The sequence below is a fragment of the Ranitomeya imitator genome, chromosome 1 (genome assembly GCF_032444005.1).
Source record: "Ranitomeya imitator isolate aRanImi1 chromosome 1, aRanImi1.pri, whole genome shotgun sequence".
Lineage (NCBI taxonomy): Eukaryota > Metazoa > Chordata > Amphibia > Anura > Dendrobatidae > Ranitomeya > Ranitomeya imitator.
Window position 1 is genome coordinate 1142900467 of NC_091282.1, and position 21426 is coordinate 1142921892.

At 41.1% G+C, this 21426-nt stretch overlaps 1 protein-coding gene across 12 annotated transcripts in view; it reads left to right on the forward strand.

Annotated features, from left to right (window-relative positions):
- Positions 1-21426, forward strand: part of APBB2 (amyloid beta precursor protein binding family B member 2) — a 454628-nt gene that overhangs the window by 411157 nt on the left and 22045 nt on the right. The window contains exon 1 of one of the 12 annotated variants that reach the window (XM_069744555.1): positions 4163-4515. The exons of the other annotated variants lie outside the window; for them this stretch is intronic. The gene's annotated coding sequence lies outside the window, so the exon portion shown is untranslated. Of the gene's footprint in view, positions 1-4162; positions 4516-21426 lie in introns of those variants that run through there. 12 annotated transcript variants of the gene reach the window in all.

Consider the following 21426-nt stretch of genomic DNA (forward strand, 5'->3'; position numbering starts at 1 on the left):
GCAACACAGGCATAGTTGGATAAATATGTTGAGGCAATAGGCCAGTTTGAAGAAATGCGTTTTTAGGCCACACTTAAAACTGAGGATATTGGGGATTAATAGAGCTGTCCTGGGTAGTGCATTCCAGAGAATTGGTGCAGCACGTGAGAAGTCTTGGAGACGGGAATGAGATTCGAATTATTGAGGATGTTAATCTTAGGTCATTAGCAGAACGGAGGGCATGGGTTGGGTGGTAGACTGAGACAAGGGAGATGTAGGGTGGTACTGAGCCATGGAGTGCTTTGTGGGTGAGGGTAATAAGTTTATATTGAACTGTGGAGTGGATGGGTAACCAGTGCAATGACTGGCACAAGGCAGAAGCATCGGTGTAATGGTTGGTGAGGAATATGATCCTGGCTGCAGCATTCAGGACAGATTGGAGAGGGGAGAGTTTTTATAAGAGGGAGACCGATTAGTCGAGAGTTACAATAGTCCAGACGAGAATGATTAAGAACTGCAGCGAAAATTTTTGCAGAGTTGAAACTAAGTAAAGGTCGAATTCTAGAAATGTTTTTGTTCCCTTCATTCATTCCAGCACCTCAACAGACAAGTTTGGGCTTGAGGACTCCAATTCTCCCAATAGGGAAACCTGTTAGACATTTGTAGCATTTTCAGTGAATAGTGCATGCCTAAAATGTTCTTCATGGGAAAACCTCTTTAAGGAATTTCAATCACATCACTAACTTCGAACCAGAAATGACTTCTGTATAGGAAATAAATCACAGTGGTGGATGAAGGAACCTAAAACGTCCTCTAGTTTTCCTCCTGTGTCGCATTGTACTGCACTAAAAATCCAAAATGTCTTTACAGTGACCATTACTTTTTGATGGGTAGGCATCATTGCTTCCTGAGTAAATCTGTCAGTGAAAAGCTGCAAGTCTCCAAAGACATTTAGTCTGACATGAAAAATGGAGAAAAAGTAAAATTCTTGAGTTCTCCTGGAGGAAGATTGAGGTGCAACTTATAGATAGTGCTAAAGATCCCAAAAGACAAGTAATGGCTGGCACTACTACATAGCAGTGACTTACAATTATACAATCAGAGGTGTGGGGGCGCAGGTGAGGCAGCTTCTCAGGAAATCACTGAGCTGGTGAATCCTCTGAGCTCTTTTTCTCCCTTGTCAACTGTCACCCAAACCCACCAATATTGAAGGGTTTGACCTACATTATAATGTGTATGATGGGCTTGTTGTAGATGATATCAACAGACTTTAAGGTCTGGCATGTCCGACTTCTGATCTTTTTGTTCTCAAGGAGATAAGCCTTGGAGGAGTCTAGTAGCGACTTTCTCATAGAGAGCAAAGGCAAATTCAGCATCTGTGTATGGGAGATTTGGGCAAGATAGTTGTCGAACAAGCAGTAGCTCCAGGGGTGGCCAACGTGTCACTGCTGTGGAAAGTGACTTGCTGTGCCATCTAAGGTCAGGAGATCTAGCAAGGAAACCCAGTAGATCACCGAGTTTGATGGCCTTATTTTAAAAATGAAAAAAGCTGTGTAAAACAATTTTAAGATTTGGGCCTACGCATTAGACCTTTATCGTCAGGCCAAAGATCTCAGTATGGCGTTGCTACCTCGTAAAATAGGGAACGTGAATGGGGTCATTTTGGGACTCTCTCGCTGCTGAGATCTTGATACACAAGTGGCAAGAAGTCTACCAGGTCTGAATTTCTTGTCCCAATAGCAGTAGTTTGTGGTTTACAACGTGACCGCATACTATTATGTTGTGCCATTCCATGATCTTCATCTGTGCAACGACTATTATGGCCTTAGTCGCTGTAGCCTAAATCTGAATACTTGGATTATCTGCAGCTACAGCATTTTTTTAATATTATACTCCCCATTGCCATAATCGTACCGACTCACCATAGTTAGGCCACGTGCATACATTGAGCATATGGTGAGCATATGGTGAGTTTTTTAAACCAAAACCAGGGTTGACGTCCCACTCAGTAGTCTTTTCACGCCCCGTACCAAACCCCTAGCTGCAGTATATATTATACGTCTATTAGAAGACATTTGCTAACATCAGACTTCTCAATAATTGGTAGTAGGAGGATAACATTTCCTGACCTACTTTTTTCCTCCCTCTTTTTTCATGTTATGAGTTCACTGGTAGAGTGTGGGAGGTAATCAAAGGAGATCCCGCTACATGCATTTATATTTGTTTAGGAATAGTTTCCCTGCAAAGAATATTTGGAGGGAAGGAAAGATGTCTTAGGAGGGCAACAACCCAGCAGCAGGACCGCTACGTCAGCATTTGTGCAAGGAGGAACAGGAGGAGCACTGCCAGAGCCCTGCAAAATGACCTCCAGCAGGCCACAAATGTGCATGTGTCTGCACAAACGGTTAGAAACCGACTCCATGAGGATGGTCTGAGTGCCCGACGTCCACAGATTGGGGTTGTGCTTACAGCCCAACACCATGCAGGACGCTTGGCATTTGCCACAGAACACCAGGATTGGCAAATTCGCCACTGGCACCCTGTGCTCTTCACAGTTGAAAGCAGGAGACTCCGTGGAGAGCGATCTGCTGCCTGCCACATCCTTCAGCATGACCGGTTTGGCAGTGGATCAGTAATGATGTGGCCGCACAGCCCTCCATGAGCTCACCAGAGGTAGCCTGACTGTCATTAGGTAGCGAGATGAGATCCTCAGACCCCTTGTGAGACCATATGCTGGTGCGGTTGGCCCTGGGTTCCTCCTAATGCAGGACAATGCCAGACCTCCTGTGGCTGTAGTGTTTCAGCAGTTCCTGCAAGATGAAGGCATTGAAGCTATGGACTGGCACGCCCGTTCCCCCAGGCCTGAATCCAATTGTACACATCTGGGACATCATGTCTCGCACCATCCACCAACGTCATGTTGCACAACAGACTGTCCAGGAGTTGGCAGATGCTTTAGTCCAGGTCTGGGAGGAGATCCCTCAGGAGATCATCCACTGCTTCATCAGGAGCATGCCCAGGCATTGTAGGGAGATCATACAAGGCACGTGGAAGCCACACACACTACTGAGCATCATTTCCATGTCTTGAGGCATTTCCACTGAAGTTGGATCAGCCTGTATCTTCATTTTTCACTTTGATTTTGAGCATTATTCTAACTCCAGACCTCGGTGGGATATAAGTTGTGATTTGCGTTGATCATTTTTAGGTTTTATTGTTCTCAACACATTCCACTATATATGAATAAAGATTTACAACTGGAATATTTCATTCAGTGACATATAGGATGTGGGATTTTAGTGTTCCCTTTATTTTTTGGAGCAGTGTGTGTGTGTGTGTATATATATATATATATATATACATATATATATATATATATGTGTGTGTGAATATATATATATATCAGTGTTGGACTGGATTGGCAAAGTCCCGCCAGCAACATTGATTTTTCGTGCCCACTGTTTAGTTACATGCAAAAATAGTCTGACCATAGTACACAAATTTATTTTTGCTTCTATTTTAGATTAATTTGGCTAGCTTGTTTAATGAACCATTAAAATTTTACCTTTTTTTTTTTTTTGCAAATTGTGAATCAAGTGTATTTACACTGCTCATTAGCGCTCTTTCACAGGGGCCTTCTCCTGTTCGTCTGTGGGCCAGTCCGTGCCTGTATCCGATAAATAAATAAATATATATAAATATATATATATATATATATATATATCAGACTTTGAGACTTTACGGTCTGTTTTCTTTCTTATGATGTATCTAACAGAGTTATTCTTTAAATTCTTTATCCATCAAGTTTAATTTTACCTTACCAATTCTAAGTGGGTTTTTTTTTACCAGTCACATGATATTGACATGTCTCTGCTGCCCGGTTACATGTTTCATACCTTCTTGTCCGCCCGCTGATAGAAGAAATAAAATATCTGAGTAATATGGACAGTGATCAGATGGTCGGAGTTAGACCCAGACAGGTTATTTGTACAGATTATTCCCCGGCATGCCTTCTCCACAGTGAGAAGATACTGGTAATCTGTATTCCATCCTGGAACAATAGAGCCGTGAAGATCTACAGTCCATCATTTGGTGGAGACACATGGAAATAAGTTTTGTGTGTATATGAGGAAGCGTGCTGCGTGATGCCATGATTTATTACAGACCCACCACCGCCCCCACCATCCATGAAGATCCTGATGAGGCTACACATGCATCTCCTGCATCTCCACATCCAGCTGCTTCGCTTTTGCCTTCCGCTATAACAACCTCTGCAGCTGCTGTGTCCTTTTGGAAGGAGATTTTTCTTGGATCTTGATAGTCTTCCTTCAGCTTCTTCGCTGCTTTACCAGCTTAAAAAAAAGCAATTACTTACCCATTGATGTGCTGGACCTTAAATCCGGTGTTTGAGAGCGTGGATGGTTTGGTGTCTGGCTGTGCTGCTTTGTGCTTTGGATCTCTTGCATTTTGTTGATTTTTTTTCCTAACTTGCCTTTTCTGCTCTGTTCTTTTATGCTGTCGTGGATGCAGGGAGAGGTAACTGGTTTCCTTCCTATTGCATGCTCTATGCCTGTACCTGTGAATATGTGTCTAATGTAAACCTGCTGCGATTGACCACCGGTCATCCGTGTGATCTTTGTTCTTATTGTCTATGCTGTACAGAAATCTTCATCCGAAATGTTAATATAAGGCATGCAGTGGTATCGATGCTCGGGGTGGGGGAGATGATCGAGACCGGTGTTTATATATGACATTGCTAACGAGTTCTCTGCAATTATAGGTCTGCTACATGTTACTCCTCCGGGGCTGTAATTACTGTGTTCGCCCCTTTCTGCGCTCTAATACGAGAGGAAATAGAAATCCAGATCAGCCGTGACTTTAAAATGACCTCATTTCATTTTAATATCTAGAAAATACTGTAGCTCCACTTTCTCCTAGAAATTCCTATAAAGAATAACCATTTTTTTTTCTCCCCCATAAAATAATATGAAAAATAAAAAAACATTGTAATATATCTTATCAGAAAAAAATACACTTTTTTCTCGGCCTAAACTGATCTTTCGTTCTCAATTGATGGTTAAAATGCGTAAAGATTTTCTCATTACTGAGATAGAAGATGGTTGGTGCTCATAAAAGTCTATGGAGAACTGTAACTGACCTTACAGGAGAACTTGTAAGCTCCTCCGTAGACTTTTAAAAGCACCAATCTCAGCAATAGGACAGTCTGTCTTCAATAAAGGCAGATAATTACATATGAATTGAGAGTAAAAGATCAGTCCTGGAGAAGAAAAGCAAATTCTCTGATAAAAATCAATTACAAAGTTCCTTTTTTTTTCACACGTACTATTGTTTTATGAAATAAAAATGTAAACAATAGTTGCTCTTTAAGAGTATGTTCACACTTAGATTTTCTGATTCACTCCAAAATTCACAAAAAAACAACAACTTGGTGTTAATGTAACCTAAGGGGTGATGCACATGGTCCTATAGTGCATAATGGTTGTACAGCTCTGTGGTTTGGTACCGATAGCCTCCCGTGAGCCTAAGCCGTGCCACCAGCTGTATATATAGAGGCCAACAGAGATTATTCCTCACAGATACAATATGTATCCAAAGAAAGAACTGTCGTGGGCTTATTATCGAGATATCCTCCCCTTAGGACCGGTAGGGAATGTATATACCACTGTACATGTCTGTGTATAGAGCAGTGCCATCTGCATGCACAGTAATATAGACATTCATATCAGGTAACTAATATGGATCCGCTAAAAAATTCCTCCTCAAAATCCACTTCAAATACTCTCTGAGGTTACTTTCCCACAATGAGTTTTTGATGCCACCCAAACTTACAGCACCAGCAAAGTGGATGGGTGGCTGGAATTTATAGAAATCTCACCCTGCTGTGCTTTTTATTCATGCTGTGTAAAACTGACCTGCGGTGCATTTTTGAGATGTGCAACATGTTAATTTCTCTTGGCAGTACGCTGAAAATGTGTACATTTCCCCCTTAGAATTGTATTAGATGCGTAAAAAATGCATCTGTATTCTTATAGTGTGTTTCTGTGGCAGAAACATACTAAAAACCCTTGTTATCTGCACATGACTGTATCAATAAAGTTTGGTCAAAGCCAACAACCAGGAAGTATCAAAAACAACGTAGCTTTATTGCCAAGGCAAACAGGATCATGGGGTGCATTAAAAGAGGTCTGGATACACATGATGAGAGCATTATACTGCCTCTGTACAAATCCCTAGTTAGACCGCACATGGAGTACTGTGTCCAGTTTTGGGCACCGGTGCTCAGGAAGGATATAATGGAACTAGAGAGAGTACAAAGGAGGGCAACAAAATTAATAAAGGGGATGGGAGAACTACAATACCCAGATAGATTAGCGAAATTAGGATTATTTAGTCTAGAAAAAAGACGACTGAGGGGCGATCTAATAACCATGTATAAGTATATAAGGGGACAATACAAATATCTCGCTGAGGATCTGTTTATACCAAGGAAGGTGACGGGCACAAGGGGGCATTCTTTGCGTCTGGAGGAGAGAAGGTTTTTCCACCAACATAGAAGAGGATTCTTTACTGTTAGGGCAGTGAGAATCTGGAATTGCTTGCCTGAGGAGGTGGTGATGGCAAACTCAGTCGAGGGGTTCAAGAGAGGCCTGGATGTCTTCCTGGAGCAGAACAATATTGTATCATACAATTATTAGGTTCTGTAGAAGGACGTAGATCTGGGGATTTATTATGATGGAATATAGGCTGAACTGGATGAACAAATGTCTTTTTTCGGCCTTACTAACTATGTTACTATGTTACTATGTTTATTTAAAACATGACATAGCAAAAAAAACTGCAGTGTAAAAAATGCACTAAAAAATGCAAGTAAGGCCAGTTTCACATGTCAGTGGCTCCGGTACATGAGGTGACAGTTTCCTCACGTACCGGAGCCACTGACACACGTAGACACATAAAAATCAATGCATCTGTGCAGATGTCATTGTTTTTTTGCAGACCGTGTCTCCGTGTGCCAAACACGGAGACATGTCAATGTGTGCAGTCCGTGTGCCGTGCAGGAGACAGCGCTACAGTAAGCGCTGTCCCCCCCACTGGTGCTGAAGCCGCGAGTCATATCTTCCCTGCACGTAGACACATTGAAATCAATGTGTCTCTGCACATGTCAGCGTGTTTTCACGGACCGTGTATCCGTGTGCAAAACACAGAGACATGTCAGTGTTCGTGGGAGCGCACGGATTACATGGACCCATTAAAGTCAATGGGTCCGTGTAAAACACGTACCGCACACGCTACAGTAAGTGCTGTCCCCCCAGCGTGGTGCTGAAGCCGCTATTCATATCTTCTTTCCAGCAGCGTTCACTGGAGAGAAGATATGAAAAATCCTTTATTTTTTTTAATTTTTCGTGTTTAACCCCTTAATGACCGCCAATACGTCTTTTAACTGACCTGAGATATAAGAGAATAGCCTCCCCACACAGATGACAATCCAGCATCTGTTGGTTGTACACTATAGCTGACAACTTGCTGTATCAGCTACGATCAGTATTTGCACCTTCTAAATCTGTTTAACCCCTTAGATGCTGCTGTCAATAGTGACTACATCATTATAAATGGTTAACAGAGTGTGGGGGCTTCTTCTTTGTCACAATTGGTGCCCTCAGATCATGATTTTGTTGTCCTGATGTTTGCCATGGCAATTCATGACCAAATAGCGGCCTTAGGGTCTGACGGCTGTAGTAATCTGTTTAGAAGTTAGCAACATTTAGGTGGTAAAAATACACATTTTCATTTCTGTCATGCCACTTTGCATTAATTCCTGTAAAGCACCTGAAGGGTTAATAAACTACCTGACAGCAGTTTTCAATATGTTTAGGGGTGCTGTTTTTAAAATGGTATCACGTTTGGGGGTTTCCCAATATATGGGACCCCTAAAGTCACTTCAAACATGGATAAGTCCCTAAAAAAATAAATGTTGTAAATTTCTTTGAAAAAATGAAAAATTGCTGCTACATTTTTAAACCTCCTAAAATGCTAACAAAATAAAATAACATTTTACAAATGGTGCTGATGTAAAGCAGACATGTGGGAAATGTTATTTATTAATGGTTTGCTGTTGTATGACTATCTGGATTAAAGGGATAATCATTCAAATTTAGAAAATTGCTAATTTTTTAACATTTTTCTCAAATTTTTTATATTTTTTATAAATAAACACAAAAAATATTGAACTAAATTTACCATTATCATAAAGTATAATGTGTCACGAAAAAACAGTCTCAAAATCACTGGGATTTGTTGAAGCGTTGCAGAGTTATTACCACATAAAGTGACACTGGTCAGATTTCAAAAATTTGGCTCGGTCACTAAGGGGTTAAAATAAAGATCCCTGTCCCCTCCCCCCTCCCTCCCCCGGTGTGCCCGCCCGCTGTTAATAAAATACTCACCCGGCTCCCTCGCAGCTTCCTCTCAGCGCCAGCTTCTCCTGTATGAGCGGTCACATGGTGCCGCTGATTACAGTCATGAATATGCGGCTCCACCTCCCTGCACAGGCTCCACCTCCCACAGGGATCTTTATTGTAAACACGAAAAAAAAAAAAAAAAAAGGATTTTTCATATCTTCTCTCTAGCGAATGCTGCTGGAGAGAAGATATGAATGGCGGCTTCAGCACCAGATGCAAGGGACAGCGCTTACTTGTAGCGCTGTCTCCTGCACGGTCCGTGTGGAACCCAGTTGGCACACGGCTGCCGCACGTGTGCAACACTGATGTTCACGGTAAGCACACGGATAATTCGGGTACCGATTTTTCCGGTACCGGAATTATCTGGACATGTGAGACTGGCCTAAGGTGGATTCCTTGCGGAATCTGCTCCTGACTTGACATTGACAAGTCAACAGGCTGCAAAATACAATGTGGAAAAAAAGTTTAAAAAATCTCTTCAGGATATCCTTCATAAAAAAAAATATGTTGGATTTTTCAACTTTCAATAAACTAACTCAGTGTAACCTAACCTTAGTGTCTGAAGTTAACCTTGAGTGCTAACTATATTGTCTTCTCAGCGTCTGGAGTTGGCACTGCGCTGGTGCAGACTTGGATAACTGCAGGATCTTATAGAGCCTTCTATGCTTAAAGGGGTTTTCCCACCAATAAAGTACATATTAATAGATCTTGGAATAAAAAGTTCCACAATTGAATGTGTTAAAAAAAAAGTTCCTGTACTGAGATAATCTTATAATTGTGTCCCTATTATCTACTGTCTTATTTGCTGTGTCCAGTCATTCAGAGCTGCTCCAGTTCATGCTCACCACATACCATAGCTCCTCGCCTGGGAGGACATACTTTATAAGTCACTTATGATAAGTGAGTATACAGACAAGATAGCAAGGGATCTCAGTTGCTGCTTCCTGATGTAAAACATTTATTTCTCTGCCTATTTTATCACAGGAGCAAGTGTTTCTGCTGTGTCTCCAGCCCTCTGAGCTCATAAAAAATGAAGTCAATGACATATAAACTTCGGTGACTGCTATGACCGTTTGTCACTGACTTGATTTATGACAATCTCAGAGGGCTGGAGAGGTGGCAGAAACACTTGATCCTGTGATAAAATAGGTAGAGAAATGTATTACCTCAGAAAGAGTAGCTGTAATCCCCTGCTGTCTTGTCTGTATACTCACTAATCATAAGTGACTTATGCTTCCTCCTCTGGCCAGGAGCTTTTGTATGTTCCGAGCATGTACTGGTGCTGCTCTCCATGGTCAGACACATTTACAAGATTATCCTGGCACAGGAACATTTTTTTTAACACATCCAATTGTGGAGCTTATCATTATTCCAAGATCTATTGTATATGCACTTTGTTCATGGAAAAACCCATTTAAAAAAATACAAAATTGTATTACACATTTGCGTTTTTGTTAACTTTATACATTACAATATACACAACTACGGTATATAAAATGGAGAAAAAAAAATCATTTTACAAATATTATACAGTGGGGCAAAAAAGTATTTAGTCAGTCAGCAATAGTGCAAGTTCCACCACTTAAAAAGATGAGAGGCGTCTGTAATTTACATCATAGGTAGACCTCAACTATGGGAGACAAACTGAGAAAAAAAAATCCAGAAAATCACATTGTCTGTTTTTTTTAACATTTTATTTGCATATTATGGTGGAAAATAAGTATTTGGTCAGAAACAAAATTTCATCTCAATACTTTGTAATATATCCTTTGTTGGCAATGACAGAGGTCAAACGTTTTCTGTAAGTCTTCACAAGGTTGCCACACACTGTTGTTGGTATGTTGGCCCATTCCTCCATGCAGATCTCCTCTAGAGCAGTGATGTTTTTGGCTTTTCGCTTGGCAACACGGACTTTCAACTCCCTCCAAAGGTTTTGTATAAGGTTGAGATCTGGAGACTGGCTAGGCCACTCCAGGACCTTGAAATGCTTCTTACGAAGCCACTCCTTCGTTGCCCTGGCGTTGTGCTTTGGATCATTGTCATGTTGAAAGACCCAGCCACGTTTCATCTTCAATGCCCTTGCTGATGGAAGGAGGTTTGCACTCAAAATCTCACGATACATGGCCCCATTCATTCTTTCATGTACCGGGATCAGTCGTTCTGGCCCCTTTGCAGAGAAACAGCCCCAAAGCATGATGTTTCCACCACCATGCTTTACAGTAGGTATGGTGTTTGATGGATGCAACTCAGTATTCTTTTTCCTCCAAACATGACAAGTTGTGTTTCTACCAAACAGTTCCAGTTTGGTTTCATCAGACCATAGGACATTCTCCCAAAACTCCTCTGGATCATCCAAATGCTCTCTAGCAAACTTCAGACGGGCCCGGACATGTACTGGCTTAAGCAGTGGGACACGTCTGGCACTGCAGGATCTGAGTCCATGGGGGCGTAGTGTGTTACTTATGGTAGGCCTTGTTACATTGGTCCCAGCTCTCTGCAGTTCATTCACTAGGTCTCCCTGCGTGGTTCTGGGATTTTTGCTCACCGTTCTTGTGATCATTCTGAACCCACGGGGTGGGATTTTGCGTGGAGCCTCAAATCGAGGGAGATTATCAGTGGTCTTGTATGTCTTCCATTTTCTAATTATTGCTCCCACTGTTGATTTCTTCACTCCAAGCTGGTTGGCTATTGCAGATTCAGTCTTCCCAGCCTGGTGCAGGGCTACAATTTTGTTTCTGGTGTCCTTTGACAGCTCTTTGGTCTTCACCATAGTGGAGTTTGGAGTCAGACTGTTTGAGGGTGTGCACAGGTGTCTTTTTATACTGATAACAAGTTTAAACAGGTGCCATTACTACAGGTAATGAGTGGAGGAAAGAGGAGACTCTTAAAGAAGAAGTTACAGGTCTGTGAGAGCCAGAAATCTTGATTGTTTGTTTCTGACCAAATACTTATTTTCCACCATAATATGCAAATAAAATGTTAAAAAAACAGACAATGTGATTTTCTGGATTTTTTTTTTCTCAGTTTGTCTCCCATAGTTGAGGTCTACCTATGATGTAAATTACAGACGCCTCTCATCTTTTTAAGTGTTGGAACTTGCACTATTGCTGACTGACTAAATACTTTTTTGCCCCACTGTATAAGTAGTCAGCTGTTCGCAGACATAACTCCAGGACATCCCCAAGGTATAATTCTAGGTCAGCGCCAGTAGAGAGTCTTCTCATACAACTCAAAGTTTATTTCTATCCTGATTCTGAAAATGGTGGCAGGTATGGGAAGAAGGCACGACAGAGAAGGTACGAAAAAGAGAAGTAGTGGGCAGAGGGGTACCACAGAGAGTGGCAATGGACTGACTTCCGGTTTTTGCTTCCCTTCTTCCCAGAGCCATAACTTTTTTTTCTGTCAATATGGCCATGTGAGGGCTTGTTTTTTGCAAGACGAATTGTACTTTTAAACGACACTGTTGATTTTACCATATATATGCAGTTAAATTGAAAAAAAAAGTGCAATTCCACAATTTTTTTTGTTTTTTTTCTTTACCATGTTCAGCAAATGCTAAAACTGACCTGCTAATATCATTCTCCAGGTCATTATTAGATTGTAGATACCAAACATATCTAGGTTCTTTTTTTTAATTTAAATGTTGAAAAAAACAAATCCAAAGTTTGTAAAAAAATAAAAATAACTAAATAAAAAATGGCGCCATCTTTTGAGACCAATGGCATCTCTACTTTTTGGAATCTGGGGCTTTTTTTGTGCACCAAGTTGATGTTTTTATTGATACTATTTTGGGGAGGCAAATATCAGAGCCCGTACAGTTTACTTTGTTCTGGACCTGGTCAACTTCTGTGTCCTCTCTATAAACGTATTATAAATGCTGTGTCTGCCTGTTCTGTATGCATTGCACATGCAGAGATTGTCTAACAAACAGGCTGTCTAAGGCCGGTGTCACACTAGACAGTTTTACGGACTTATGAGAGGCGCGAAAACTACGCATTGCACACGGACCAATGTTTCTCTATGGGGCAGCTCCTATCTGCCGTATATTTCTCTGTCGTATTTTACGGGCGTAGAAAATCGCAGCATGCTGCGTTTGTCAGCGTATTGCGCAAAAAATCCGCCAATGAAAGTCTACGGGGGCGAGAAAAATACGGATTACACATGGACCATCAGTGTGACTTGCGAGAAATATGCAGCGGTGTTCTATACAAATTGCTGGAATCATTGTTTCTGCCCCTATATCAACTTGCTCTCAAATTTAGGGGCCAAGCCCCTGTGACAGGCATCCTATCATTATATGTATCTGTATAATGAAATGATTTAATGGAAGACGGCATGTCAATAATTATAAGCCAGAGATATCAGAACACAGCCACACCTTCGCTAACAGAAGGCGCCGCGGTCTTTGCACGGTCAGAATCGGGGGCTATTAATTGCTATCTTTCACTATAATGGGCGAACAACTAATTACTTGACGGTATGAAATTATCTTTTAAGAGATTAATTTTGAGGTGTTTAATTATGTAATGGCAAAATTAGCCAGTGTTAGGCCGGCATCACACTAGAGAGTTTTACGGACGTATGAGAGGCGCAAAAACTACGCATTGCACACAGACCAATGACTCTCTATGGGGCAGCTCCTATCTGCCGTATATTTTGCAGCTGTATTTTACGGCCGTAGAAAATCACAGCATGCTGAGTTTGTCAGCGTATTGCGCAAAAAATCCGCCAATGAAAGTCTATGGGTTCGAGAAAAATACGGATTACACACGGACCAACAGTGTGACTTGCGAGAAATACGCAGCGGTGTTCTATAGAAAAGCCGTCAATTCAGTGCGGTGTACAGTAAAATCACACTGACAGGATAGAATAGAATAGCTAAGATAAATGTCTACACATAGTATAGGTATATATATATATATTTATATTTATATTTATATTCATACAGAGCTAGATAGCAGAAAAGCTGGTAATTCAATTGCCGGCTTTTGCTATCTCCTTATCAAACCCGACAGGATATGGAACATGGTTACATACAGTAAACAATTTCATATCCCTTTTTTTTACATATTCCTCACTACTAATGTTAGTAGAGTCTGTGTGCAAAATTTGGCCGTTCTAGCTGTTAAAATAAAGGGTTAAATCACGGAAAAATTTAGCGTGGGCTCCCGTGCAATTTTCTCCGCCAGAGTAGTAAAGCCAGTGACTGAGGGCAGATATTAATAGCCTGGAATAGAGTATGTTCACACTTAGATTTTCTGATTCACTCCAAAATTCACAAAAAAAGCAACAACTTGGTGTTAATGTAACCTAAGGGGTGATGCACATGGTTATATTGGGCATGCTGGTTGTACAGCTCTGTGGTTTGGTACCGATAGCCTCCCGTGAGCCTAACCCGTGCCGCCAGCTGTATATATAGAGGCCAACAGAGATTAGCTGTATATATAGAGGCCAACAGAGATTATTCCTCACAGATACAATATGTGTCCATAGAAAGAACTGTCGTAAGCATATTATGGAGATATCCTCCCCTTAGGACCAGTAGGGAATGTATATACCACCGTACATGTCTGTGTATAGAGCAGTGCCATCTGCATGCACAGTAATATAGACCAGCCATTCACATCAGATAACTAATATGGATCCGCTAAAAAATTCCTCCTCAAAATCCACTTCAAATACTCTCTGAGGTTACTTTCCCACAATGAGTTTTTGATGCCACCCAAACGTACAGTTCCAGCAAAGTGGATGGGCGGCTGGAATTTATAGAAATCTTACCCTGCTGTGCTTTTTATTCATGCTGTGTAAAACTGACCTGCGGTGCATTTTTGAGATGTGCAACATGTTAATTTCTCTTGGCAGTACGCTGAAAATGTGTACATTTCCCCCTTAGAATTGTATTAGATGCGTAAAAAATGCATCTGTATTCTTATAGTGTGTTTCTGTGGCAGAAACGTACTAAAAACGCTTGTTATCTGCACATGACTGTATCAATAAAGTTTGGTCAAAGCCAACAACCAGGAAGTATCAAAAACAACGTAGCTTTATTTAAAACATGACATTGCAAAAAAAACTGCAGTGTAAAAATGCACTAAAAAATGCAAGTAAGGCCAGTTTCACACGTCAGTGGCTCCGGTACGTGAGGTGACAGTTTCCTCATGTACTGGAGACACTGACTCACGTAGACACATTGAAATCAATGTGTCTCTGCACATGTCAGCGTGTTTTCACGGACCGGAGAGAAAATATGAAAAATCCTTTTTTTTTACATTTTTCGTGTTTACAATAAAGATCCCTGTCCCCTCCCCCCTCCCACCCCCGGTGCGCCCGCCCGCTGTTAATAAAATACTCATCCGGCTCCCTCGCAGCTTCCTCTCAGCGCCAGCTTCTCCTGTATGAGCGGGCACGTGGTGCCGCCGATTACAGTCATGAATATGCGGCTTCACCTCCCATAGGGGTGGAGCCGCATATTCATGACTGTAATGGGCGGCACCACGTGACCGCTCATACAGGAGAAGGTGCGTCGCGGAGAGGACGCTTCGAGGGAGCCAGGTGAGTATTTTAGTAACAGCGGGGGGGCGCACAGGGGGTGGGAGGGGGTTTGGGGACAGGGATCTTTATTGTAAACACGAAAAAAAAAAAGGATTTTTCATATCTTCTCTCTAGCGAACGCTGCAGGAGAGAAGATATGAATGGCGGCTTCAGCACCAGATGCAGGGGACAGCGCTTACTTGTAGCGCTGTCTCCTGCACGGTCCGTGTGGTACCCAGATGGCACACGGGCGGCACACGGCTGCCGCACGTGTGCCACACTGATGTTCACGGTAAGCACACGGACACGGATAATTCGGGTACCGATTTTTCAGGTACTGGAATTATCTGGACGTGTGAGACTGGCCTAAAGTGGATTTCTTGTGGAATCTGCTCCTGACTTGACACTGACAAGTCAACAGGCTGCAAAATACAATGTGGAAAAAAAGTTTAAAAAATCTCTTCAGGATATCCTTCATAAAAAAAATTCTCCAAAAATATGTTGGATTTTTCAACTTCCAATAAACTAACTCAGTGTGAACCTAACCTTAGTGTCTGAAGTTAACCTTGAGTGCTAACTATATTGTCTTCTCAGCGTCTGGAGTTGGCACTGCGCTGGTGCAGACTTGGATAACTGCAGGATCTTATAGAGCCTTCTATGCTTAAAGGGGTTTTCCCACCAATAAAGTACATATTAATAGATCTTGGAATAAAAAGTTCCACAATTGAATGTGTTAAAAACAATGTTCCTGTGCTGAGAACCGTATAATTGTGTCCCTATTATCTACTGTCTTATTTGCTGTATCCAGTCATTCACTCCAGTTCATGCTCACCACATACCATAGCTCCTCGCCTGGGAGGACATACTTTATAAGTCACTTATGATAAGTGAGTATACAGACAAGATAGCAAGGGATCTCAGTTGCTGCTTCCTGATGTAAAACATTTATTTCTCTGCCTATTTTATCACAGGAGCAAGTGTTTCTGCTGTGTCTCCAGCCCTCTGAGCTCATAAAAAATGAAGTCAATGACATATAAACTTTGGTGACTGCTATGACCGTTTGTCACTGACTTGATTTATGACAATCTCAGAGGGCTGGAGAGGTGGCAGAAACACTTGATCCTGTGATAAAATAGGTAGAGAAATGTATTACCTCAGAAAGAGTAGCTGTAATCCCCTGCTGTCTTGTCTGTATACTCACTAATCATAAGTGACTTATGCTTCCTCCTCTGGCCAGGAGCTTTTGTATGTTCCGAGCATGTACTGGTGCTGCTCTCCATGGTCAGACACATTTACAAGATTATCCTGGCACAGGAACATTTTTTTTAACACATCCAATTGTGGAACTTATCATTATTCCAAGATCTATTGAATATGCACTTTGTTCATGGAAAAACCCATTTAAAAAAATACAAAATTGTATTACACATTTGCGTTTTTGTTAACTTTATACATTACAATATACACAACTACGGTATATAAAATGGAGAAAAAAAAAATAATTTTACAAATATTATATAAGTAGTCAGCTGTTTGCAGACATAACTCCAGGACATCCCCAGGGTATAATTCTAGGTCAGCGCCAGTAAAGAGTCTTCTCATACAACTCAAAGTTTATTTCTATCCTGATTCTGAAAATGGTGGCAGGTATGGGAAGAAGGCACGACAGAGAAGGTACGAAAAAGAGAAGTAGTGGGCAGAGGGGTACCACAGAGAGTGGCAATGGACTGACTTCCGGTTTTTGCTCCCCTTCTTCCCAGAGCCATAACTTTTTTTTCTGTCAATATGGCCATGTGAGGGCTTGTTTTTTGCGAGACGAATTGTACTTTTAAACAACACTGTTGATTTTACCATATGTATGCGGTTAAATTGCAAAAAAAGTGCAATTCCACAATTGTTTTTTTTTTTTTTTTTACCATGTTCAGCAAATGCTAAAACTGACCTGCCAATATCATTCTCCAGGTCATTATTAGATTGTAGATACCAAACATGTCTAGGTTCTTTTTTTTTTAATTTAAATGTTGAAAAAACAAATCCAAAGTTTGTAAAAAAAATAAAAATAAATAAAAAATGGCGCCATTTTCTGAGACCAATGGCATCTCTACTTTTTGGAATCTGGGGCTTTTTTTGTGCACCAAGTTGACGTTTTTATTGATACTATTTTGGGGAGGATGAGATATTTCGATTGCCCGTTACCAGTCAGATTATTTTACTTTATATTTTGATAGATCAGGTGATTCTGATCCCAGCAATACCAAACATGTTATACTGTTATATATTGCACCACTGGCCAGCATATTTTCCATTATGTTATTTATTGAGAATGATTTTATAGAGTATATAGAAATAACATATGAGACACATTGCCGCCCCGGCCACTATTCAGAATGGGCATCTCATCAGCTGTCACATTACTTGCCCTGACAGCCATTGTCCTTTTCTTGCTCTGATGTGTCCAGAATACAATTGACCCTTTTTGTCTCTTTTATTTACTCTGGATCAATGTTGATAGAAGTGATCAGATTAGCTGTAGTTCCTGGTGATCCATCCCATTCTGTAATACCTATTTACCATGGAGAACGAGTATGGGAAGGGGGGGGGCAAATATCAGAGCCCGTACAGTTTACTTTGTTCTGGACCTGGTCAACAAACAGGCTGTCTAAGGCCGGCGTCACACTAGACAGTTTTACGGACGTATGAGAGGCGCAAAAACTACGCATTGCACATGGACCAATGTTTCTCTCTGGGGCAGCTCCTATCTGCCGTATATTTCTCTGCCGTATTTTACGGGCGTAGAAAATTGCAGCATGCTGCGTTTGTCAGCGTATTGCGCAAAAAATCCGCCAATGAAAGTCTATGGAGCGACAAAAATACGGATTACACATGGACCATCAGTGTGACTTGCGAGAAATACGCAGCGGTGTTCTATACAAATTGCTGGAATCATTGTTTCTGCCCCTATATCAACGTGCTCTCAAATTTAGGGGCCAAGCCCCTGTGACAGGCATCCTATCATTATATGTATCTGTATAATGAAATGATTTAATGGAAGACGGCATGTCAATAATTATAAGCCAGAGATATCAGAACACAGCCACACCTTCGCTAACAGAAGGCGCTGCGGCCTTTGCACGGTCAGAATCGGGGGCTATTAATTGCTATCTTTCACTATAATGGGCGAGCAACTAATTACTTGACGGTATGAAATTATCTTTTAAGAGATTAATTTTGAGGTGTTTAATTATGTAATGGCAAAATTATCCAATAATTAATCAAGTACTAATAATGTTAGTAGAGTCTGTGTGCAAAATTTGGGGGCTCTAGCTGTTAAAATAAAGGGTTAAATCACGGAAAAAAATTAGCGTGGGCTCCCGCGCAATTTTCTCCGCCAGAGTGGGAAAGTCAGTGACTGAGGGCAGATATTAATAGCCTAGAGAGGGACCATGGTTATTGGCCCTCCCCGGCTAAAAACATCTGCCCCAGCCACCCCAGAAATGGCATATCTGTAAGATGCACCTATTCTGGCACTTAGGGTACCGTCACACTATACGATTTACCTACGATCACGACCAGCGATACGACCTGGCCGTGATCGTTGGTAAGTCGTAGTGTGGTCGCTGGAGAGCTGAATAGAATAGGTAAAATAAATGTCTACACATAGAATAGGTAGGTATATAATATATATATATATTAAAATGGTTTACTGTATGTAATACAACGAAGGAAAAAATGGAGTTCAAGTCCATATATAAATATCTTTTATTTCACAAAAGTAACAACCATAACCAAAAACATACAAAAATGATATTCTCAAGTAAACCTTATATTGACAAATACAAAAGAGGGTGAATGGTAGCAAAAGATGGAAAACAGACACCTTGTGGGGAATCCTAATGCCCAGTTATTAACTTTTAAAGTGCATAGTGCCATGAAGTTAAAGAGCCAAGGTAGTATGAGGCTCCCCTATAGAACTATCTAGCTGATATAAGTAGTATCTAGCCCTGCGCACAGGCTAAGTGACCCAAGTCAAGTCAATAATCAACAAGCCAGATAGAGGGAACCGCCATAAATAAGTCAATATGATCCTTACCCAGATAAGAGGCAACTAGGATAACCCACGCGGTGGCCCCAACGCGCGTTTCGCGTCAGCTTCGTCAGGGGGCGATGACATGGGCATTAGGATTCCCCACAAGGTGTCTGTTTTCCATCTTTTGCTACCATTCACCCTCTTTTGTATTTGTCTATATAAGGTTTACTTGAGAATATCATTTCTGTTTTTGGTTATGGTTGTTACTTTTGTGAAATAAAAGATATTTATATATGGACTTGAACTCCATTTTTTCCTTCGTTGTATGCTATTTTGAGGAGTGTCCGTTGTGACAACAGTAATTAAATATCTCCCTGGGCAGCTCCCCCACTTGGGGTCTGAGCATGGTGGGGGTATTTGATAGAATATCTTCATATTTGATCTTTTTTGGCTTTACTGTATGTAAACCATGTCTCATATCCTGTCGGGTTGATAAGGAGATTGCAAAAGCCGGCAATTGAATTACCAGCTTTTCAGCTATCTTGCGCTGTATGAAATATATATATATATATATTGTAAGACTCATGCTGGTGTGGTAGTTGGAGGCAGATATATCTCGCCCAGGTGTTTGTCCTATGTGAATTAGGCCACTCAGTATCTTCAGGGTGCTAATGGGTTAATGATTGCAGGAATAAAAGATGACCAGCTGGGTGTTTCCTGTCTCTGCCTGGGGCACACAGATTGCCTGCCTGTGTGAGACAAACGTGAGTGAAGAGCTCTGCTCAAGAATTGTGTGATGTTAGCTGGGTGGGAGAAGCCCCCCCAGTTGTTGAGATAGCAACGTATTTGTTTAGTTAGTGCCGGACAGGCTAGGATTTATTTTTATGTTTTGTTTTGTTCATGTTGCTTTCACGTTAATAAATCTGACCTGAGGTCAGCCTGCTCAGAAACCTGCTGTACGCCTCAGATTCAATGCACAAACCACGTGTCCTTTGACCCCAGCAAAGGCGATCCCAGAGTGTTTTGTCACAATATATATATATATCTCACTGATATATATATATATATATATATATATATACTGTGTATATATATATATATATATATATATATATATATATATATATATATATATATATACTGTGTATATATAGACTGTATATATGTTTTCACGAATATTTGAGCCCATGGATCCATTCTATGTCCGTTTTGCAAGCCGGCGAGAAAATCTCGCTCTACGGATGCCATATGGATTACATACGGAGGTTTACATGCGCAAAATACGCTGCCACACCCTGCCTACGGATTACATACGGATCACTGTTTTGGGAACATTTCTGCATATTATGCCTGTAAAATACGGACCGTATTTCCCTACGCCTATTGTGACGCTGGCCTTATTGTGAAACGCTTATTCTATGAGGTGAAAAAAGCACTTGACATTGTCACTTAAAGGAATGCATCATCCAGATTACCAGATGCATTTATCGATTTGGTTTGTAAACACCCGATTTTCTTTATAGCAGTCTCATGCACAAAAAACTAAAGGAACATGTTATGGGCATGATCTGGGGCATCTGCAGTGGTCCTTGTACAGGGGAGGAGGATGAGAGTTGTGACCATCACATGTTGTTCGCTATTAGTGATGAGTGAATGTGCTGGGATAAGGTGTTATTTGAGCATGCTTGAGTGCTAACCCGAGTGTCTTCGGTGTGCTCGAAAAATATGTTCAAGTTCCCGCGACTGCACGTCTCGCCGTTAGACAGCCATAACACATGGAGGGATTATCTAACAAACAGGTTGTCGAACAGCCACGAGACATGCAGCCATGGGGACTAGAACACAGTATTCGAGCATGCTGAGATAACACTTCATCCCAGCACGTTCGCTCATCATTATTCGTTATACATCACCTGTTGTTCTTCATTATAATTCCTGTCTGTGATTCAGATAACTGCTGAAAAGTGATCATTTCAGAACTGGAATTGTCAGAACAACATGAGGCTAAAATAGATGGAAAATTGCCTCATTTCAGACATTAAAAAAATGCATATATGTAAATAAGGACATAGCAAATGGCAAAAACCTCACCATTTTTTAAGAAGCATGTCGAGTGACTAGGAGAAGATCTGCAGTACCCGGCAGTGGCCACTATCCAGCCACCAATGGCACCGATGAGATCAGCTGATCGGTGGGGGTGACAAGTGTTGGACCCCACCGATCTAATGTTGTTGACCTAACCAAATCAATATAAATCAATGTAAAAGTAATGGATCAACCCATTAATCTTAGTGATCACAATAAATATTGCAAAAACTAATTTTTTTTTAAAATTCAGGTGCCGATATTTTAATATTTTAAAAATATACAATATTTAAAGGGAATCTGTCAGCAGGATTTCACCCCCCC